Genomic DNA, 24,223 nt, shown 5'->3' with positions numbered 1-24,223 from the left:
AGTTTACAATCCAGGGTTACTCCAAGCAGTTTAGTCACGTCAACTTGCTCAATTTCCACATTATTTATTACAAGAATTAGTTGAGGTTTAGGGTTTAGTGAATGATTTGTCCCAAATATAATGCTTTTAGTTTTAGAATTATTGAGGACTAACTTGTTCCTTTCCACCCACTCTGAAACTAACTGCAACTCTTTGTTAAGTGTTGCAGTCATTTCAGTCGCTGTATAATATAATAAATAAATGGCCCAATTATTATATAATATATAGTAGCTGACATGTAAAGTGTTGAGTCATCCGCATACATAGACACTTGTGTTAGATCGGTTTTCATAAGCTCAACCAAGTTAACCCAGATGGGATGCTTTATTTTGGAGGCAAGTGCTAGCAACAACATTGACTGGAGATATATTTTGAACAGTGCACATTAATGTTTAAGTAATTTTACCAGGGAAGTTGACTGAGAACACATTCTCATTTCCAGCAACAACCTGGGAAATAGTTACAGCAGAGAGGATGGGGGATGAATGAGCCGATTGGAAGCTAGGGATGATTAGGTGGCCATGATGGTATGAGGGCCAGATTGGGAATTCAGCCAGGACACTGGGGTTAACACCCCTACTCTTACCCTTGGGGTGGGGTTCTTTTTGACCAGAGGAAAGAGTGCCTCCTGCTGGCCCTTCAACACCACTTCCAGCAGCATCTGGTCTCCCATCCAGGGACCGACCAGGACCAACACTGCTTAGCTTCAGAGGCTAGCTAGCAGTGGGATGAAGGGGAGTATATTGCTGGCAAATATTAATTAGAGCCTATTGAGCATAGGCTATAATATCTCAGACACCCAGAGCATCCACAAGGGATCCCAACCTTTGTCACAGTTGTTAATAAATCAGATGCAGCTGAGAAGCGAAAAAAGAAGATGGTGAATTTAGTGGAAACCTGCCCATTTGTAACAAGCATGGTAACAAGCATTCATTGTTACACTTCTGTAATTACAGACCACAATTACTACCAGGTACATGTTATTACATTGTAACTATGTGTTGTTACATTTAACTACAATACTTGTTTACAGTGTAGTTACACATGTAATTACACTGTAATAAGGACCCCATAAAAGGAAGTGTTACCGGCATCTCTTCTTTATGTATACGTTGATGTGCTTTTAAAAAACCTAGAGCACCCCTGTGGAAATCAAATTAGCATCATAATAACAATCCCCATCAAAATCTGTCTGTTTAAGCTAGAGATGTATTTTTTGCATGGGCTGCGTCTCAATCCACCACATCCTCTGAGGTCGGCCTTCCTCATCTGCGGTGGAAGAACTACAGTGTTGTTTGTCAGACCAGGAGACTTCTGTCTGTAGCGTCCGAGAAGTTTGGCCTACACATCTAAAGGTGAGACTCACCAACAAGTTCATGTCTGTTGTTTCGCTCTAGGACGCCTACAAGTGTCTGAAGGTAGCAGGTACCAGTTTAAAACATTTGTGGAAGTAAATATTGAAGTACTGAGTGCCCAAAAAATGAGTTAATTTCTATATATATATATATATATATATATTTTACTTATCTTTCTTAATCTCTGAAATATAGGACAGAAACTTCAAAACCAGCTTCCCTTTGAAAATGATTAGCAATATCATCCCCCACTCACTATCACAAGGGTTAGCAAATGTCACGGTCAATTCCATTTCAATTACAGTCAATTCACAAAGTAACCCAAATTCCAATTCCCCATTTTCCTCATTCATTTACAGATGGATACACTGCTGCCATGAAGGGATGCACCTGATTGGCAATGATGTTTAGATATCCTGTGGCATTCAAACGTTGCTGCACTTTTATCAAGAGAACCAATATGTGCCATGAAAACACACCATCACCACCAGCCTGAAACACTGACACACAGCATGGATGCATGTACTCATGTTTTTTTCCCAAACCCTAGTCCTCCCATCAGTACGAAACTCATCAAATCAGGCAATGCTTTTCAAATTCTCCACTGTCCAGTGTTTTCATTCCATAGCCCACTGCAACTGCAGTTTCTTGCTGAAAGCTAATGGGGATCTATAATAAATACACTAAAACTACATCATTAAGGATCATAGCGTTCAGTCAATGTCATGGAAATAGCTGGTGTCCATAATGTTTTGTACACACAGTGTATGTTGTGTCTAACAGCTCATTCCCACAGAAAACTGCAGAAGGAATCAGTACCACCCAGTCAACCATCAGACTCCATTGTGAGACGCCTCAAAAGAGGATATTCAACCCTAAGCTAACAAAACACACCAAAACTGACAAGGTGAACACTGATCAGTAAAGTAAAGAGATGCTAACATTCTATAACACTCCCTTTCCTCTGCACAGTTCTCTCACAGTGAGAAACAATAGGATTACACTAGTGTCCTACGCTTTCTTCATTTGATCCAATTCAACGTTGCCAATTATTTTATGAGATGAGAATTAAGTGGAGTGACTAATCTTAGCTGGTCTGAGAGAACTGATGAGGATTTCACCTTTATACATTGGTGTCGTTTTAAAATGGCCCAATCTGTAGAATCTCTTCTCACAGTCAGTGCAGTGATGAGGCTTCTCTCCAGTGTGTATCCGTTGGTGTGTTTTTACATTGCCCAAATCAGGATAAACTCTTGCCACATTAAGATCAGAGGTAAGGCTTCTCTCCTTTATGTTTACCTTGGTGTCTTTTTAAGTGGTCCAGTCGAGAGAAACTCTTTCCACAGCCAGAGCAGAAGTAAGGCTTCTCTCCTGTGTGTGTTCTCTGATGAACTCTTAGCTCAGTTGATGTTCTGAAGCATTTTACACAATCAGAGCAGGAGTAAGGCTTCTCTCCTGTGTGTGTTCTCTGATGAACTTTTAGCTCAGTTGATGTTGTAAAGCATTTTACACAATCAGAGCAGGAGTAAGGCTTCTCTCCTGTGTGTGTTCTCTGATGAACTTTTAGCTTAGTTGATGTTGTGAAGCATTTTACACACTCAGAGCAGGAGTAAGCCTTCTCTCCTGTATGTATACGTTCATGTGTTTTTAAGTGGTCCAGTCGAGAGAAACGCTTTCCACAGTCAGGGCAGAAGTAAGGCTTCTCTCCTGTGTGTTTACCTTGGTGTCTTTTTAAGGTGCCCATTTGAGAGAAACTCTTTCCACAGTCTGAGCAGGAGTAAGGCTTCTCTCCTGTGTGTGTTCTCTGATGAGCTTTTAGATCAGTTGATGTTGTGAAGCGTTTTACACAGTCAGAGCAGGAGTAAGGCTTCTCTCCTGTATGTATACGTTGATGTTGTTTTAAGTTGCCCAGTCGAGAGAAACTTGCCCCACAGTCAAAGCAGGAGTAAGGCTTTTCTCCTGTATGTATAGGTCCATGTTGTTTTAAGTGGCCCAGTTGAGAGAAACTTGCCCCACAGTCAGAGCAGGAGTAAGGCTTCTCTCCTGTGTGCGTTCTCTGATGAACTTTTAGATCAGTTGATGTTGTGAAGCGTTTTACACAGTCAGAGCAGGAGTAAGGCTTCTCTCCTGTATGTATACGTTGATGTTGTTTTAAGTTGCCAGGTTGAGAGAAACTTGCCCCACAGTCAAAGCAGGAGTAAGGCTTTTCTCCTGTGTGTATACGTTCATGTTTTTTTAATGTGCCCAGTTGAGAGAAACTTGCCCCACAGTCAAAGCAGGAGTAAGGCTTCTTTCCTGTGTGTATCCTTTGGTGCGATTTTAAGCTTTCCTGTCGAGAGAAATTCTTCCCACAGTCAGAGCAGGAGTAAGGCTTCTCTCCTGTATGTATACGTTCATGTGTTTTTAAGTGGCCCAGTTGAGAGAAACTCTTTCCACAGTCAGAGCAGGAATACAGATTCTCTCCTGTGTGTATTTGTAGGTGTATTTTTAACTTTGATAGAATTGAGAAAATCTCCTCACAATGTGGGCAGTGGTGAGACCTCTTAGCTCTGTGATCTTCCTGCTGTTGCTCTCTGGATGTAGAGAATGTCTCAACATGGTCTCCTGTGTGAACAACATCAGAAGAACCAGTCAGTTGGTGTGATATACATGTCAATCAAATGTATTTTATGAAGCCCTTTTTACATCAGAAGTTGTCACAAAGTGCTTTATAGAAACCCAGCCTAAAACCCCAAAGAGCAAGCAATGCAGATGTAGAAGCCATATCATCCTCCACTCACTATCACAAGGGTTAGTGTCATCCTCCACTCACTATCACAAGGGTTAGTAACTACACAGACTCATTTAATAGAACTTTAAAATATTGGCAGTTTATCTACTTCACTTCTTTAGTCTACTCTCTGATCACTCCAGATAGCCCAGTGAATAAAACACATGCTGGCAATACTGGTGTCAAACCATGTAAGTGTCAGCAGCATTAAATAATATCTACCTTCTCATTGAAACAGTTAATCATGAAACAGTTCTACTGCAACTTTTCATGCACATAGGGAAGTTGGAATGAATAACACAAACTTAGTTAGATAGAACCTGCTCTTACCATGAGAAAAATATTTCCCAATCTTCTCCTCCTCTTCTTCATCTTTAATGTTGACATTCAGCTCCAGTGTTTGACTGCAGTCTTCCAGCTTCACTGATGCCATCTCTGGATCCTGCTTAGCAAACTGGGCTCCACTGTCACAATCAGGACCCAGTGACTGTAAGTTTGGACTCAGTGTGGAAGGAGAGAGGCATGCTGGGTTTGTCCTCACTATTGATGTTACCGGCCTCAGATTTAATTCTAGTCGTCCTGTAGTAACAATGAGAAACAGACACAAAAAGTTATTGTCTTGACAGTTCTGGCACTTTCTTTATTCTCTAAAAATATATTATATTTATTCTTGTTAAATTATCTAATTCAGTGCTTGAATTGGACTGAAATAGGTGCTAATACTCATTTTGGGTGCCGGTACTGTTTATATTAAAGTGCAGGAGCTCCACAATACTTTTGAGCTAATACCTAACCTATAGTAGATTAATGCATAAATGACTCAAAATCCATTTAGTACAAGGTTACAGTTTGTTTTAGACAGCACTATGTGCTAATTTCCTTAAACCTTGTCTTCACTGTATTACTTCAATCAAAAACCAATTGTATTTCCTGTTCACACCATAGCAACATTTATTGATTAAGACAGAAACAACAGAATGTGTCTGAATATTAGTACACATGTAGAAAACTGATAATCATTACATTCAGCTTCAAAACAGTAGTGCGACCATGAAATTGTCTCTATCTGATGCACCCGCACTGTCCTCACTGAAGTCTGTTGACGCTGACCGAGAGGACGCCGCAATTTTACCAGCTTGGGAATTTTACACAAAACCAATAATATGCTAAACGAACACAGAAATCTCAAATAAATTGATTATTTATGAAATTACCATGAGAAAGTTATGTACATCCACTCAGACAAACCCAAAGTCTCTAGCTATGTGACTTGTAAAATAGTTTTTATCACGTTCTTCACTTGGTTTGACACAAAAATAACACATCAAACCTTTACCAAACGTGATAATACCTTAACGGATGTGTTACCTAGCATGGTATGACATGTTCTTTCGACATTAGAAAGTTTAAACGTGCTATTACATACCTGTAGTAATAAATAGAAACGGACACAAAGGTTATCTTCTTGACTGCACAGTTCTGGCGCTTTCTTTATTGTGAAGAATGGTGCCCGCCTGCCCGGAACTTCCTGTTCCCCCACTACTAACGGTCCGTGCATTCCGAGATCAGATTACAACATTTCATTAAATTACTAAAAAAGTGTAAACTGTAGCAATTTATTTTCCTTTATAGTTTATTAGGCTAAGCATGACCTACATCCAAATAATTTCTCTAGGGTTGGAACCGGTTCAGGGAACAGAACTGAAAAATAACGTTAAAAAGAACCGGAAACTAAAGTGTTCTATACTTTTCAGGAACAGCAGTTATTTTAAAAGCATGTAATCCAGGTAATAAACTTATTTTACTTTCCGGGTATTTTTCTCCAGTCCCACAAAATCGCAACAAAGCTCACTTTAGAAACGTATTCCAGTTTCTGCCTGCCAGCTGGAATGGAAACCTTTGCCAGTGGGTGTGCATGTGGAAACTACCTGCTCCTCCCCTCTGAAGCATAGGTTACTGTATCCTACTGACAATGTTACAAGCATGATTCAGACATTAGGGAGATATGTTTAATTTGAGAAGAATGGATGAACTTTTTCAATGCTAGTTAAGGATACTATAGTCACCAAGTTTCACATTGGATTTATTAACGACATAAAGGTAGGACCTGTTTTTAATTCTAGTGCTACACTGCACTGCACAAACAAGGTTGTTAGCTAGCTAGCTTACATCTGCTCTGGTCCAACGTTAAACCAACTCTGAAGTTCAGACATTCAAAGTTCCTCCATAGAAGCCGCTCCTCTGTAGGTATAATTCTGTGGGCCTAATTCAGATAATTCAGGTCATAACACGATGCCCAGCTCTTCAAGGCAAGCTTTCTCTATCCTCTAACGAGCTCTCCACACCCGCAAAATGTCGCACCTTACACTGTGATTGGCAGCACAGTGTGCTCTGAATGATTTTCCTATACAGATACTCTGGTGTACTAGTGTATTTATTCTCCCACTTGGATGTCACTTCCACAAGCTTTAAATTGAGGGCCAGGTTGTCAGGATGGGTAATGTACTGTACACATTAATTACAAGTACTCCTAAAGATACACTTCATTTTAACTAGCTAAATCCTGTGTAACAACTAGTAATTACATTGTACTTGGCTAACATTACATGTACTATGCTTTGTCTTATTCTTCATCTGGGATTTGGATTTGTAAAATGTATTATAAAATGTATTTAATATATGTCTAATCAGGCTCAGGTAGCATCAGGTTTGTATTTTCATGCTGATCAAAGCTCTAATCAAATCCAGACATTTATAAACTTCCGGTTTTGGCGGAAAATACCGGGTTACCGGGGAGAAGAGTGATTTATTCTCGGGATGGAACATTTGTATAATACCGAGGAAATATTAAACCCTGATGCGTATACCAGTTGATTCACAAGACACCAACTAAGTAACTTACATATACGGTATCTTCATTAGGCCTAATGGCATTTCATGTCCATGATAGGAAGTTTGTTGTAGTGACTCAGTAAGGCTAATTGTAAAAGTAACCCTCTAAAGTGCCATGTTTGTACAGTTTATTATGTGGAGGAAACATTTAGGCAGCCAGGACCATACACCAGGACCGCTCCGTAGGCCGCACTGTAGGCCTAGCTCTTACTGCAGTCCAGTGCCATGGACATCTTTGAAGTTTGGCCTCTAAGTAATTTAGGACGGCAACTTTATGAAGGCCTCCTCACCCTGGTCTTATCGTACAAGGCTCTACAGACATGTAAAATAAAGACAGGCAATTTTTATTGTTCACGTTATTTGCGTTGAATTGAAGTCAAGTGGTTCAACATTAAAATATAGTTGGATGGACCACAGCTTGGAAAATGCGACGGTCGGTGGAACACTTGCGCCACCAAGTGGACAATTGCTTCAGTTCTCTTGTGGCATCAACGCTACCAGAGATATGTGATATAAGATCAAATGTTATGTCAATATTATTATCTTTAAATTGATTCCCCCACCCGTATTTCATATATTATTATTCAGATTTAGCTGTTAATCTGGATTTAATTTATAAACGCTTTCTGTCATTTCCGATTGGAGGTCAGATAACCACGTGACTTCCGAACCTACCAATGTGTTACTTTGTAACAGTCAAAAGTGGTTATTCCCAACGTTGATCAACTCCCAATCTATGCCAAGATTTTTTTAAAGCATTATCTTTGATATTTGGCGGACAGTTTACAGAGCTACGTTTTGTGTAACCGTCATCGAATTTGACGTGTCCGAGAATGGCACCTATCTCCCGAAAGCATTGCGGTTTCGCTTCTTGGCTAAGATCAAGTGTAGTATCTGGAGTACAAGTTTTTATTGACCACAGATAGTCGATGCGAGAGGCTCTGGTGCCATCACCACAATTTTTGTTTTAGATTCCGTCTCTCACAGTTGAAGTGTACCTATGATATAAATTACAGACCTCTACATGCTTTGTAAGTAGGAAAACCTGCAAAATCGGCAGTGTATCAAATACTTGTTCTCCCCACTGTACATGTCAACTGCATATATTTGAGTCTTGTGAAATAGCAGGCCTATCAAATAATGACTTCAGACAAATACATCAGATAACGTTACCGGTATGTGAGGCAGTTCATGTTACCAGTACATGACTTTAGCACATTTAATAGTTTATACTGTATAGTCTTCCAGTGTATATATTTCCAATCATAACAATTGTCTTCTTTTTGTTAAACTACTTTATTACTTAGCTATTTGTGTATATTTTGATCATGTGTATTGCACTGTTGAGGAGAGCTTGCAAGTAAGCAATTCACTGTACCATTTACACCCTGTATCCTGTGGAGGTGACGAATAAACTATTTGATTAGAAGATTAACGCACCATTGACATCAGCTATCATAGTCAAGATAACGGTGACTGACTTGACCAGCACTCTCTAGCCATCATTGACATTGAGATGAACTTGCTCAAATGTGAAAATACAATATACATCACGATCCTAACTAATTAAAACTAAGCAAATGCGTTAACTCTATATGATTTATTTTCACAATGAGAGGGGGTGCACCGTTCCTGGAGGTACTGCAATACCAGGTCGATGCGTGGAGTGGACGGAGCAAGCCCCTATTCCATCTCCCTATTCCAAAAATCAATTTAATATATGGTCCCCAGATAGGGGACGTATCAGATATTAAACTGATAAGAACAGATTTTTTTCTTTTGGAAAAGTTTTTATTGGTACAATTCCTTTAAAACAGCTCACATTTTAAATACATTTACACACATAAAAACGGCATCACTTGCATAAAAACCAGCATTACATTACAATTAAATTTAAAAAGGTACATGTTGTTTATTTAAAACAATAAAACAATCCTACATAAAAGTACCCATTCTTGTAAAAGCCGATTACTAAAAGCCATTTAAAATGTGCATAAATGATTTAACAAAGTAAAAACATTTTTAAGACATAAAAAGCCTGTCAAAAAGTAACTTTGTTAAAAAAGCTGTCTTCGGTCCTTTGTACAAAAACGGGGTGAGTCCTTATCAAAAAAGCCTCCTCTTGCTCTTCCTGAAACGACTCCGTACCCGTCCGTCGGGGCCCAGAGGAGACTCCTCCCCTAGGCGCGTCGCCCTAGGCGCCGCAGTGCTGTCAGGCCGTGGCCGCCGGGACCTTGGGTGTTGTGGGGGACCCTTCGCCTGGGGTCGAGGCCCCCTGTCGTTCATACCACCCCAGGGCTTCCGTGGCTACCAGAGCCACTGCCTGGGGGGTGGTCTCTACCTGTTTCCCTACCAGCAGGTTACGGGAGGACCACAGTGCGTCCTTCAGACACGTGAGGGTGGGCCAGAGTTGAGTGAAGGCCTTTGGTTGAATAGGCCTTCGGCCCACCCCATACAGCACGAGCTGGGGCGTTAGGTCCTCCCCTGCTGGCAGGCGTGGGGAGATCAGGGGGCCTGCTTCCTTCCACAGGTCCCGTGCGGCTCTGCACTCCCAGAGCAAGTGCCTCACCGACTCCTCCTGGCCGCAGCCTGGTCGGGGGCACGCGGATGTCCTCGCCATGCCCCGGGAGTGCATAACGGCCCTGACCGGGAGGATCTCATGGGCGACCATCCAGGACAGGTCACGGTGCCAATTCAGCAGAGCAGGATGGGCCACGTTGCGCCAAACCGTTGAGGGCTCGCCTATAGCAAGCCCGCGCACTGGACACACCGGTTCCCGTTCCTGCACAAGAGAGAGAAGAGAGCGGTGTTTAGTTAAAACTGTGACAGGCTCCTTTTCCAGTTTAAAATGTCTTAAAAATGTTCTGAGCTGGACATAGTGTGTGGGGAGCAGGAAAGAGACTGGGGCTCGCAGGTCGACTGGGATCAACCTCAGAGACCTGAGGTAAGACCCCAGCCAGAACCGTGCGAGGGCCTGGGTCTTGTTGTTGACCGGGGAGGTGGCAAGAGTAAGATGTAACGCTGTATAGCGGCTGCCCAGGAACAAGTAGAGGTCAGGCAAGCCTTTCCCCCCCTTGAACCTGGGCCTCTTTACCACCTCCCTCCTCAGCCTCTCCCACTTGCTTCCCCACAGAAAATAAAACAACATCCGGTCCAGAGCTAAAAGAGTTGTTCGTGGGGGGATAAAAACAGAACTGATTAGTAAAAGGACAGGTAAAATTACAGCCTTGATGATTAAAACCTTGCCCTCAAATGTCAGTCGTCTTAGTCCCCAGAACCCTAGTCTCTGTCTAACAGTCGCTAAAGTCCCGGTCCAATTTCCACTACCCCCTCCCTCTCTGTCAAATTTAACCCCCAGAACCCTTATGTCCGTCATTCTAACAGTCAGTGGTAGTCCTGTCAAGTCTGAGTCTGCCCATGGTCCGAAAAATTGGGCCTCCGTCTTGGTTCTGTTCAGTCTCGCCCCAGAGGCTCGTCCGTACCAGTCAGTCCTGTCCAGGGTCCTGTCAACGGATAAAAGGTCAGTGCATAAAATGTTAACGTCGTCCATGTAAAAAACGCACTTGGCGGTCATCCCCCCACTCCCCGGGATACCCACCCCACTGATCCGTTGGTCCCTTCTCAAGACCTGTGCCAGTGGTTCTATGCAGGCCACAAACAGGAGGGGGAGATAATGGACATCCCTGACGGACGCCTCGCAGTGTACTCCCACTGCTCTTGACAAATGCCCATTTACAAGGATTCTGCTGGTGATGTCCCCATACAGCAATCCCACCCACTGGTGCAAGACCCGATCAAAAGCTTTCTCAAAATCTAAATTTAGGACTATAAGCCGCATGTTTCTGTCTCTCGCATAACAGATGGCATCTCTGATCAGTACTAGGCTGTCCGTGATCTTCCTTCCCGGATTGGCACAGGCTTGATCCGGGTGGATCACCTCCCCTAAAACAGAAGACATTCTGAGTGTTAAAACCTTGGTAAAAAGTTTACAATCAAAATTTAAAAGGGTAATCGGTCTCCAGTTTCTAAGGGCAGTCCTGTCATTTTTTTAATGTAAAAGGGTCACGATTCCGGTTCTAAAACTGTCAGGTAGTCTGTCGAGATGTTCAAAGTCAGTAAAAACAGTCAGAAGTTCGTCGGCTAAAACATCCCAAAAGGTCAGATAAAACTCCAAAGGGAGGCCGTCCTCCCCCGGTGATTTACCCCTTTTAAAATGTCTCAGTCCTTCGTCAAGTTCGGTCATTGTCAGGTCTTTTACTAGGTCGTTCTGTATTGGGTATAGTCCTGTCGATGTATGTTAAAACCTCCTCCATTGTTTCCTTACACACATCTTTAAACCCAACAATTCCCCATAACAATCCCTCGACTACTTCTTTTAATTCCCTCTGTGTCTTTTTTTAAAAACCCCATCTTTATCTTTTAACCCTGTCATTATCCTACCCTTGCTAACTATCTTCTTAAAAAAAGTACCTAGTGCACTTCTCCCCCTCTTCTAATTCCATTTCTTTACTTCTTAAAATAACCCCCTTGCTCTTCTGTTCTGCTAAAAATGCAATTCCTTTCTTAACGTCTTTGATTTCCTGGTTAAAATCAAAGCCCTGTTGGTTTAGATTAAAATACTGCTCCAGTCGCTTCTGCAGTCCCAACATGCGTCTATCTTTCTCTTTGATTTTTCTCTTTCCTATCTCTCTAAAGAAGGTCCTCGTCTTGCCCTTCACCATTTCCCACCACTGTGCTCGTGTGTCAAAGAAGTCCTGTAGCGTCTGCCACTGGCTGAACTGCTCCCTGTACTGGATAACTACTCTATCATCTTCTAAATGGGAGCAGTTCAGTTTCCAGGGCCCTCTTCCTACAGTCACACCCGAAGTTAGTGAGAGGGTGCACGTAAGCATTACGTGATCTGAGAAGAAAGCAGGGGTTATTCTAGCATCAGTTGGCGGGCAGTCACGGGTAAACAGATAGTCAATGCGAGAGGCTCTGGTGCCGTCACCACTGGTCCAGGTGAAGCCCTCCTCTCTTGGATGCAGGGTTTTAAAACAGTCAGTTAGTTTAAAATCCCTGCACAACCCTTGCAATAAAACACTAGACCTATCTACCTTAAAATCTTCTCCCGCTCCTCTCCTGTCTGCTCTACTTAAAACACAGTTAAAATCCCCAACCACCACTAGAGGATCCCTCCCCAGCATGTGGGACTGCAGGTCTTCTAAAAGTGTACAACGGTCGTGTTTGTTATTAAAACCATATACATTTAGCACGTTAAAATCCCTCCCCATAAAAGTACAGTTGGCTAAAAGAGCACGTCCCCCAACCACCACTGTGCTCCCCTTCACCACCACCTGTGGGGTCTTGAATAAAATGGCAACACCATCGTTTTTATTAAAATTGGATCCACTCCAAATGGAGGGCCCGTGCTGCCACTTCTCCTCCCATTTGCTGTAAGAGGTTAAAAAGGGTAGACCACACTCCTGTAATAAAAACACATCTGAATTAAAACTTTCTAAAAAGGATAAAACAGATTGTGCTCTTAAATCAGTCTTTATACTCCTAACATTAATGGTGGTGATGTTAAAAGCCATAAAAGAGGTTAGTAAACAGTGCTAAAAGGAAAGAAGGCATTAAAACAGTTTAAAAGGGGTTATTTTTAAGAAACTTTCTCTCTCTCCCTGCGGGGTAAGGGGGGGTGGCAGGGAGAGGAGGTGAAAACAGGGTTTAAAAACGATTCCTGGTTGGAGGAGTTTGATGGAAAGACCCTAGACTCATCCTCCCCCTGGGAGCTCTCCCACTCCAACTTTCCCTTCTTCTCCTCGCCCTGTTCGGGGTCGGAGAGCTCCTCAGCGTTTCTCTTCCGTAGGGGAAGGTGTTCGCCCAGGGTCTCTCCCACCTCTCCTGCACTCTCCCCACTTGACAGTGTTGTTTCCGACACTGTCATCATACTGTCAGACCCACTTGGGGAGCTCTCACTCTCCGTCTCTCCAGAGCCGTCTTTCTCGGCCCTTTCTCCTTCAGGGGTCACTTCAGTCTGGGGCGGGGGGGTTGGGATGGGGAGGGTTTTTGCCTCCACTCCCACTTCTCCCACCACCGCACCTTCCGCGCACTCCACCTTCTCTACCACCTCCTCCACTACTGCCACCACTTCCTCAACAACCGCCACCACCTCCTCCACTACCGCCACCTTGGCAACTGCCGCTTTCTCCTTCTGGCGCTCGGAAGCCCGGTCCGCAGCCGCCGCCTCCATCCCGCCAGCCCTGACCTTATTGGCCCAGGAGGAGGGGCAGCTGCGGATGAGGTGGGACCGCTCGCCACAGAGGTTGCACGACCTTCCGTTCGTGCACTCCTCGTAGCGATGGCCCACGCTCCCGGCACTTCATACAGACCACCTTGTCACAGGCATCTGCTTTTTCCAAACGAAATCTCTCCATCAAACTTTCTTTTCCAGTCCATTGAAAACGCAGTGTTCTTCAGTCCAGCTGCTCCATTTGTGATTTTCTGTGTTTGTATGCCATATTAATCACTGATTTTCTGTGTTCGTATTACTTATTATCCTCTCAGGGTTTTGTTTATATTATGATAGCATCCAATAATAGAGCATCAATCTCCCCTTTGGTTCACTGGAACAAATGTTCATGAATAACTGAACGTTTGTCCTTTCTAAAGTCCAGTCCAGTGGCCTGCCTGTTGGTAATGCTGCAATGATGGATCGTATTCCATCTCAGTGGTTGGACTGAAGAGACACACTGACTGCACCCTGTCTGTCTGTCTGTACCCTGTCTTCCAGTACCCTGTTTGTGTCAGTCTGTACCCAGTCTGTCAGTCGGTACCCTCGGTCTTACTTCCATGTGAGGAAGGCTGTCAGTTCATCCCTTGCATGCGTTGAGTGAACCCATGCATAGCATGCAAAGACTGTGCACTGAACCAGGGGAAGGGTTCAAACCACCAGGACCACAAGCCTGTGTCTGACTGACCCTGAACCTTGACCTGTTGACCTTGCTGCCTGACCAATAGGGAGACACACCAACCTTGGGTGCCGGAGATGTGGCGGCCTGCAATAGTACATCCAGGTCCATATGGAGCAGGTTAATAACCCCTGCTGGGGCCAAACACTGCCACACACACACACACAGGAAAGAGATAAGCACTGGGATTACTGGGATATGTTACTAGGAAGGTCTTGGGTAGCTTATAAGATGACTGACGAGGTGTTACCGGTTGTATTGGTTGCAGAGATATGGATAGGCAGGTGAAAAGGTAGGTGGAGGATGGATGAAGAGGGTGATGAGGGTGATGAGAAAGGAGAGGATGGATGAAGAGGGTGATGAGGGTGAGGAGAAAGGAGAAGATGGATGAAGAGGACTGAAGAACACTGCGTTTTCAATGGACTGGAAAAGAAAGTTTGATGGAGAGATTTCGTTTTGGAAAATAAGTTATTTTTGGACCTCTACGGCTGACAGCAGATGATGTGCACTATCTGCAACAAAACACACCCGAGAAGTTATACGATGTGTCATTCTACACCATCACCAGGCTGGAGGAGGTGAGAGGGCTCTTCTGAACGAACGCGACAGCACTCACCCTCAGTAGCTTTCAAGTTGAGTCCCTGTGCAGGAACAATCTGAGGGTGCTAACGGTGCACATGTTCAACCCCTGGGTCACTGAAGAAACGCTAGTGTGCTACCTCAGCCGGTATGTGACCATCTTGCCAGGAGTGAGAGACATTAAGGACGCCCTAGGCATCTGGACAGGGAAGAGGCCGTTTTGCGTGCTGCTAAAGGAGGACGAGAGCGGCCATGATGGCTACCTCCATCCTCCCGCGTCTTTTTCAATCGGTGCAGACAGGGGCTACCTCATGTATGCTGGGCAGCTTCGCTTCTGCAGACAAGGTGCAGAAACTGTGGGACCCTCGGCCATGTAATGAGGGATTGCACCGTGCCCAAGCGCTGCAGTCTGTGCAGCTCAGAGGAGCACCTGTTCCGTCACTGCCCAAAGGCAGCCCCTCCTACACCAGAGCGGTGAGCGGGAAAAGAGCAGATGAGGGAAAAGTTATAGAGCTACGCGCTATTGAGGAGGGTCGTGAAGGAGCTAGTGATGGAGAGAGAACGGCGAGAGTCTGAGGAGAGCGGGAGTGAGGCGCCATCATCACCTCATGAGGAGAGCGGAGCGGGGAAAGGAGTTGGAGCAAGCAAATGGAGGAGGCTCGGGAGAGCCCACCGCGCCCTCTGCTCCGGAGAGCTGGACCACGGTGGGAGAGAGGAGGAAGTGCTCTATCAAGAGGAAGCAGATGAGCCCTGTTTCCCCACTCATCCGCATGGAGGCGACAGAGGAGTCCGCCCTGGGGGGGAATCGTTTCAGTTGTTTTGCAAGTGGGGAGTCTGAGGAGAAAAGCGCAGGAAACCCGGGCAGCGCAGAGGAGACTCTGCTTTCCCTGTCAGGCGCGAGCTCTACCGACAGCAGCGGTCTGGCACCCAGCGGTGTTCCAGCACCCACACTGACTGAGGAGGAAAGGGTTTTCCCGACCCCTATCTTTGTGGACAGTCCTCCACCTGGGGACCACCGTTTCCCAGACAGGCCTCCTAACGAGGAACTGTACTTAAAGTGAGTCTGGAAATTAATGTCATATTTAGATAGTTGTCTGCTTCCCTCCTTTCCCCATGTCGTCCCTTTTTAACATAGCTAGCATAAACGCTAGAGGGCTTAGGAACCCTGTTAAAAGGGCGACTGTTTCTTTCCATTTTGTCGTCCATTTGCTTCTCTGTGTGTTTTTTACAAGAAGTACATTTAAAAGATTAAAATGATGTGGAGAGATTTACGAGGGAATGGGTTCAGGGAGAGTCAAGGTGGAGTGTCGGCAGGGTGCATTCTACAGGGGTTGGTGTTCTATGTGGAAATAGGGATTTAAAAATAGTGGGAAGTTTTTCGGCAGTACATGGGAGGGTTTTGGCTAAGATCAAGATCAAGTTGCAGTACCAAGGAGATCCTGAAGGTGGAGCGATGTCGTCATCGTCCACGTCTACAGTCGGCAGCCGCCGGACTGAAGAACACGCCTGCGTTTCCAATGGACTGGAAAAGAAAAGTTGATGGAAAGAGTTATTTTTGGAAAGGACGTTATTTTTGGACCTCTACGCCTGACAGCAGACGATGTGCACTGTCTGCAACAAAACACACCGGAGAAGTTTTATGATGTGTCGTTCTACACCATCACCAGGCTGGAGGAGGTGAGAGGGCTCTTCCGAGCGAACTCGACAGCACCCGCCCTCAGTAGCTTTCAAGTTGAGTCCCTGTGCAGGCACAATCTGAGGGTGCTAACGGTGCACATGTTCAACCCCTGGGTCACTGAAGAAACGCTAGTGTGCTACCTCAGCCGGTATGTGACCATCTTGCCAGGAGTGAGAGACATTAAGGACGCCCTAGGCATCTGGACAGGGAAGAGGCAGTTTCGCGTGCTGCTAAAGGAAGACGAGAGCGGCCATGATGGCTACCTCCATCCTCCCGCGTCTTTTCTATCGGTGCAGACAGGGGTTACCTCATGTATGCTGGGCAGCCTCGTTTTTGCAGGAAGTGCAGCACGTACGGGCACCTCGCTGATGCCTGCACCCAGACAAGGTGCAGAAACTGTGGGACCCTCGGCCATGTAATGAGGGATTGCACCGTGCCTAAGCGCTGCAGTCTGTGCAGCTCAGAGGAGCACCTGTTCCGTCACTGCTCAAAGGCAGCCCCCTCCTACACCAGAGCGGTGAGCGGGAAAAGAGCAGATGAGGGAGAAGTTATAGAGCTACGCGCTATTGAGGAGGTCGTGGAGGAGCTAGTGATGGAGAGAGAACTGCGAGAGTCTGAGGAGAGCGGGAGTGAGGCGCCATCATCACCTCATGAGGAGAGCGGAGCGGGGGACAGGAGCTGGAGCAAGCAAATGGAGGAGGCTACGGGAGAGCAAACCGCGCCCTCTGCTCCGGAGAGCTGGACCACGGTGGGAGAGAGGAGGAAGTGCTCTGTCAAGAGGAAGCAGATGAGCCCTGTTTCCCCACTCATCCGCATGGAGGCGACGGAGGAGTCCGCCCTGGGGGGGAATCGTTTCAGTTGTTTTGCAAGCGGGGAGTCTGAGGAGAAAAGCGCGGGAAACCCGGGCAGCGCAGAGGAGACTCTGCTTTCCCTGTCAGGCGCGAGCTCTACCGACAGCAGCGGTCTGGCACCCAGCGGTGTTCCAGCACCCACACTGACTGAGGAGGAAAGGGTTTTCCCGACCCCTATCTTTGGGGACAGTCCTCCCCTTGGGGACCACCGTTTCCCCAGACAGGCCTCCTAACGAGGAACTGGACTTAAAGTGAGTCTGGAAATTCATGTCATATTTAGATAGTTGTCTGCTTCCCTCCTTTCCCCATGTTGTCCCTTTTTAACATAGCTAGCATAAACGCTAGAGGGTTTATGAACCCCGTTAAAAGGGCGACTGTTTCTTCCCATTTTGTCCTCCATTTGCTTCTCTGTGTGTTTTTTACAAGAAGTACATTTAAAATATTAAAATTATGTGGAGCAATTTACGTGGGAATGGGTTCAATGAACTAATTACACACATTTCTGTTCTGATGAAAACAGAGTGCATTTGGGGGTCTCTATTGAGGCGCACGAAAAAACATTTAATGTGCCTAATAATAAAGTAGTCAATTAAACATTACGGTAAAAATGAATCACCTTTTTAATGTGGCATAAACACAACCAGTCATGATATTTTCATCTGATTTGTCAAACAAATCAATTCAAAATGTAGGCTACTTCTGTGCATGTTCTTCCACTCCAAAATTATTTCAGCATCCAAACTGCATGTATAACCTATTAGCGCCATTTGGTGAATGGAAATAGACATCTGTTACAAAACACCTAAAATGTTGCCTAATGAAGTTCAGCAATTGCCATTGATTGGGACTACGTTAATTGATGTGCCTTGCTGACAAATTGACCCTTTTTGTAGCATGAAAAGTCGTAATGTGCCTACAGTGTATCATGTATGTAGCCTATTGGATAATGGAAAAATCATTTGGGCTTTTGGGGCTTGGGTTCATTCAATGTCGTTAATGTAGTGCTCATAAAATATATTTAATATATGGCTCATCAGGCTCAGTTAGAATCAGGTTTGAATGTTCATGCTGATCAAAGCTCTAATCAAATCCAGACATGTATATGCTTTACAATTTTACAATGCTTTTGAATGACACTTTCTGTTTTTGGGAGAAAAGTGATTTATTCTCTCGGTTAATACCGGGTTACCTGGGAGGAAATACATTTATTCTCGGTATGGATCATTTGTTAAATACTGGGAAAATATTGAACCCTAATGCGCATACAGATTGATTCACAAGTCACCAACCAAGTAACTTACATATACTGTACCTTCATTAGGCCTAATGGCATTTTATGTCCATGATATGACATTTCTTGTAGTGACTGAGTAAGCCTAATTGTAAAAGTAAGCCTCAAAAGTGCCATGTTTGTACAGTTTATAATGTGGAGGACACATTCAGGCAGCCAGGACCATACGCCAGGACCGCTCCGGCCTAGCTCGCAATGCAGTCCAGTGCCATGGACATCGTTGAAGTTTGGCCTCTAGTAATTTAGGAGTGCAACTTTATGAAGGCCTCCTCACAATGTCCTTATCATACAAGGCTCTACAGAAAGATTTTAATAAGAAAAAGACATAGGCTATTTTTATTGTTCACATTATTTGCATTGATGATGTATTGAAGTCAAGTGGTTCAACATTCAAATGCAGTTTGATGTACCAAACAGGACAGCTTGGAAAAAGCAACGGTTGGTGGAACTCTGCTGCCACCAAGTGGACAATTGCTTCAGTTCCGTTGTGGCAGCAATGCTATCAGAGATATTTGATACAAGATCAAATGTTATGTCAATATTATTATCTCCAAATTGTTTCTCCCCCACCCGTGATATATTATTATTCCAATTGAGCTGTTAATCTGGTTTTAATTTAACAACGCTTTCTCTCATTTCCGATTGGAGGGCGGATCACCACGTGATTTTAGTACCTACCAACTTGTTATTTGTAACAGTCAAACGTGGTTATTCCCTACGTTGATCAACACCCACTCTATGCCACCATTTTCTAAAAGCATTATCTTTTAAATTTGGCAGAAAGCTTACCGAGCTCATTTTGGTGTAACCATATTCGAATTTGACGTGTCGGAGAACGGCCCCTTCCTCCCGAAAGCATTGCGGTATCGCTTCTCGGCCTTTTGGCTAAGATCAAGTGTAGTATCTGTTCTTATCATCGGACGCCGCCGGAACCGCGACGCTTTCCAGGGCTTGGGCCCCTCTCTCGGGGCGAACCCATTCCAGGGCGCCCTGCCCTTCACAAAGAAAAGAGAACTCTCCCCAGGGCTCCTGCCAGCCTCCGGGATCGGGTCGCGTTACCGCACTGGACGCTCTGCGGCGCCCGTCTCCGCCACTCCGGATTCGGGGATCTGAACCCGACTCCCTTTCCGATCGGCCGGGCGACGGAGGCCATCGCCCCTCCCTTCCGAACGGCGTTCGCCCATCTCTTAGGACCGACTGACCCATGTTCAACTGCTGTTCACATGGAACCCTTCTCCACTTCGGCCTTCAAAGTTCTCGTTTGAATATTTGCTACTACCACCAAGATGGTATGGGGTGGGCCGAAGGCCTATTACAACAAAGGCCTTCGCACAACTCTGGCCCACCCTCACGTGCCTGAAGGACGCACTGTGGTCCTCCCGCAACCTGCTGGTAGGGAAACAGGTAGAGACCACCCCCAGGCAGTGGCTTTAGTAGCCACGGAAGCCCTGGGGTGGTACGAACGACAGGGGCCTCGACTCCCCAGGCGAAGGGTCCCCCACAACATCTAAGGTCCCGCGGCCACGGCCTGACAGCTGCGGTGCCTAGGGCGATGCGCCTAGGGGAGGAGTCTCTCTCTGGGCCCCGACGGACGGGTACGAGTCGTTTCGGGAAGAGCAGGAGGAGGCTTTTTTGATAAGGACTCACCCCGTTTTTGTACAAAGGACCGAAGACAGCTTTTTTAACAAAGTGACTTCTTGACAGGCTTTTTATGTCTTAAAAATGTTTTACTTTGTTAAATCATCTATACACATTTTAAAATGGCTTTTACTAATTGGTTTTTACAGGAAAGGGTACTTTTATGCATGATTGTTTTATTGTTTTAAATAAACAATTTGTACCTTTTAAATGTAAATGTAATGTAATGCTGATTTTTATGCACTTTTATGCCGTTTTTATGTGTATAAATGAATTCAAAATGTGAGCTGTTTTAAAGGAATTGTATCAATAAAACTTTTCCAAAAGAAAAAAATCTGTTCTTATCATTCCTGCTCCCCACACACTATGTACAGCTCAGAACGTTTTTAAGACATTTTAAACTGGAAAAGGAGCCTGTCACTGTTTTAACTAAATACCGCTCTCTTCTCTCTCTTGTGCAGGAACGGGAACCGGTGTGTCCAGTGCGCGGGCTTGCTATAGGCGAGCCCTCAACGGTTTGGCGCAACGTGGCCCATCCTGCTCTGCTGAATTGGCACCGTGACCTGTCCTGGATGGTCGCCCACGAGATCCTCCCGGTCAGGGCCGTCATGCACTCCCGGGCATGGCGAGGACATCCGCGTGCCCCGACCAGGCTGCGGCCAAGAAGAGTCGGTGAGGCACTTGCTCTGGGAGTGCAGAGCCGCACGGGACCTGTGGAAGGAAGCAGGCCCCCTGATCTTCCCACGCCTGCCAGCAGGGGAGGACCTAACGCCCCCAGCTCGTGCTGTATGGGGTGGGCCGAAGGCCTATAACAACAAAGGCCTTCGCACAACTCTGGCCCACCCTCACGTGTCTGAAGGATGCACTGTGGTCCTCCCGCAACCTGCTGGTAGGGAACTGGCAGAGACCACCCCCAGGCAGTGGCTTTGGTAGCCACGGAAGCCCTGGGGTGGTACGAACGACAGGGGGCCTCACCCCAGGCGAAGGGGTCCCCCACAACACCCAAGGTCCCGGCGGCCACGGCCTGACAGCGCTGCGGCGCCTAGGGCGATGCGCCTAGGGGAGGAGTCTCCTCTGGGCCCCGACGGACGGGTACGGAGTCGTTTCAGGAAGAGCAAGAGGAGGCTTTTTTGATAAGGACTCACCCCGTTTTTGTACAAAGGACCGAAGACAGCTTTTTTAACAAAGTGACTTTTTGACAGGCTTTTTATGTCTTAAAAATGTTTTAACTTTGTTAAATCATTTATGCACATTTTAAATGGCTCTTAGTAATTGGCTTTTACAGAAATGGGTACTTTTATGTAGGATTGTTTTATTGTTTTAAATAAATGTAATAAATGTACCTTTTAAAATGTAACTGTAATATAATGCTGGTTTTAATGCACTTTATGCCGTTTTTATGTGTGTAAATGTAATTCAAATGTGAGCTGTTTTAAAGGAAATGTATAATAAAAACTTTTCCAAAAGAAAAAAATCTGTTCTTATCAGTTTAATATCTGATACGTCCCCTATCTGGGGACCATATATTAAATTGATTTTTGGAATAGGGAGATGGAATAGGGGCTTGCTCCGTCCACTCCACGCATCGACCTGGTATTGCAGTATCTCCAGGAACGGTGCACCCCTCTCATTGTGAAAATAAATCATGCAGAGTTAACGCAGTTGCTTAGTTTTAATTAGTTAGGATCGTGATGTATATTGTATTTGAGCAAGTTCATCTCAATGTCAATGATGGCTAGAGAGTGCTGGTCAGGTCAGTCACCGTTATCTTGACTATGATAGCTGATATCAATGGTGCATTAATCTTCTAATCAATGTTTATTCGTCATCTCCACAGGATACAGGGTGTAAATGGTACAGTGAAATGCTTACTTGCAAGCTCTCCTCAACAGTGCAATACACATGATCAAAAATATACACAAATAGCTAAGTAATAAAGTAGTTTAACAAAAAGAAGACAATTGTTATGATTGGAAATATATACACTGGAAGACTATACAGTATAAACTATTAAATGTGCTAAAGTAATGTACTGGTAACATGAACTGCCTCACATACCGGTAACGTTATCTGATGTATTTGTCTGAAGTCATTATTTGATAGGCCTGCTATTTCACAAGACTCAAATATATGCAGTTGACATGTACAGTGGGGAGAACAAGTATTTGATACACTGCCGATTTTGCAGGTTTTCCTACTTACAAAGCATGTAGAGGTCTGTAATTTATATCATAGGTACACTTCAACTGTGAGAGACGGAATCTAAAACAAAAATTGTGGTGATGGCACCAGAGCCTCTTGCATCGACTATCTGTGGTCAATAAAAACTTGTACTCCAGATACTACACTTCATCTTAGCCAATAAGCGATACCGCAATGCTTTCGGGAGATAGGTGCCATTCTCGGACACGTCAAATTCGATGACGGTTACACAAAACGTAGCTCTGTAAACTGTCCGCCAAATATCAAAGATAATGCTTTTAAAAAATCTTGCCATAGATTGGGAGTTGATCAACGTTGGGAATAACCACTTTTGACTGTTACAAAGTAACACATTGGTAGGTTCGGAAGTCACGTGGTTATCTGACCTCCAATCGGAAATGACAGAAAGCGTTTATAAATTAAATCCAGATTAACAGCTAAATCTGAATAATAATATATGAAATACGGGTGGGGGAATCAATTTAGAGATAATAATATTGACATAACATTTGATCTTATATCACATATCTCTGGTAGCGGTGATGCCACAAGAGAACTGAAGCAATTGTCCACTTGGTGGCGCAAGTGTTCCACCGACCGTCGCATTTTCCAGGCTGTCCTGTGTGGTCCATCCAACTATATTTTAATGTTGAACCACTTGACTTCAATACATATTCAACGCAAATAACGTGAACAATAAAAATTGCCTGTCTTTATTTTACATGTCTGTAGAGCCTTGTACGATAAGACCACGGTGAATAGGCCTTCATAAAGCCAAACTTCAAAGATTTCCATGGCACTGGACTGCAGTAAGAGCTAGGCCTACAGTGCGGCCTACGGAGCGGTCCTGGTGTATGGTCCTGGCTGCCTAAATGTTTCCTCCACATAATAAACTGTACAAACATGGCACTTCAGAGGGTTACTTTTACAATTAGCCTTACGGAGTCACTACAACAAACTTCCTATCATGGACATGAAATGCCATTAGGCCTAATGAAGATACCGTATATGTAAGTTACTTAGTTGGTGTCTTGTGAATCAACTGGTATACGCATCAGGGTTTAATATTTCCTCGATATTATACAAATGTTCCATCCCGAGATTAAATCACTCTTCTCCCGGGTAACCTGGTATTTTTTGCCAAAACCGGAAGTGTCATTCAAAAGCATTATAACGCTTATAAATGTCTGGATTTGATTAGAGCTTTGATTAGCATAAAAATACAAACCTGATGCTACCTGAGCCTGATCAGACAAATATTAAATACATTTTATAATACATTTTACAAATCCAAATCCCAGATGAAGAATAAGACACTATTTCAAAGCATAGAACATGTAATGTTAGCCAAGTACAATGTAATTACTAGTTGTTACACAGGATTTAGCTAGTTAAAATGAAGTGTATCTTTAGGAGTACTTGTAATTAATGTGTACAGTACATTCCCCATCCTGACAACCTGGCCCTCAATTTAAAGCTTGTGGAAGTGACATCCAAGTGGGAGAATTAATACACTAGTACACCACAGAGTATCTGTATAGGAAAATCATTCAGAGCACACTGTGCTGCCAATCACAGTGTAAGGTGCGACATTTTGCGGGTGTGGATAGCTCGTTAGAGGATAGAGAAAGCTTGCCTTGAAGCGCTTTTTCTCAAATTAAACATATCTCCCTATTTTCTGAATCATGCTTGTAACGTTGTCAGTAGGATACAGTAACCTATGCTTCAGAGGGGAGGAGCAGGTAGTTTCCACACGCACACCCACTGGCAAAGGTTTCCATTCCAGCTGGAAGGCAGAAACTGGAATATGTTTCTAGAGTGAGCTTTGTTGCGATTTTTGTGGGACTGGAAAAAAAATTCCCGGAAAGTAAAATAAGGTTATTAACTGGATTCCATGCTTTTAAAATAACTGCTGTTCCTGAAAAGTATAGAACACTTTAGTTTCCGTTTTTTTTGACGTTATTTTTCGGTTCTG

At 44.5% G+C, this 24,223-nt stretch overlaps 3 pseudogenes; 2 read left to right on the top strand and 1 right to left on the bottom strand.

Moving 5' to 3' along the window:
* Nucleotides 1-8,672: 8,672 nt before the first annotated feature.
* On the bottom strand, nt 8,673-8,848 carry LOC121562079 (annotated as a pseudogene).
* Nucleotides 8,849-19,273: 10,425 nt separating this feature from the next.
* On the top strand, nt 19,274-19,388 carry LOC121562081 (annotated as a pseudogene).
* Nucleotides 19,389-21,497: 2,109 nt separating this feature from the next.
* LOC121562080 lies at nt 21,498-21,673 on the top strand (annotated as a pseudogene).
* Nucleotides 21,674-24,223: the final 2,550 nt, after the last annotated feature.

Source organism: Coregonus clupeaformis, unplaced genomic scaffold (assembly GCF_020615455.1).
Source record: "Coregonus clupeaformis isolate EN_2021a unplaced genomic scaffold, ASM2061545v1 scaf0375, whole genome shotgun sequence".
In the NCBI taxonomy this organism is placed as follows: Eukaryota; Metazoa; Chordata; class Actinopteri; order Salmoniformes; family Salmonidae; genus Coregonus; species Coregonus clupeaformis.
This window is presented reverse-complemented; position numbering and strand designations above follow the sequence as displayed.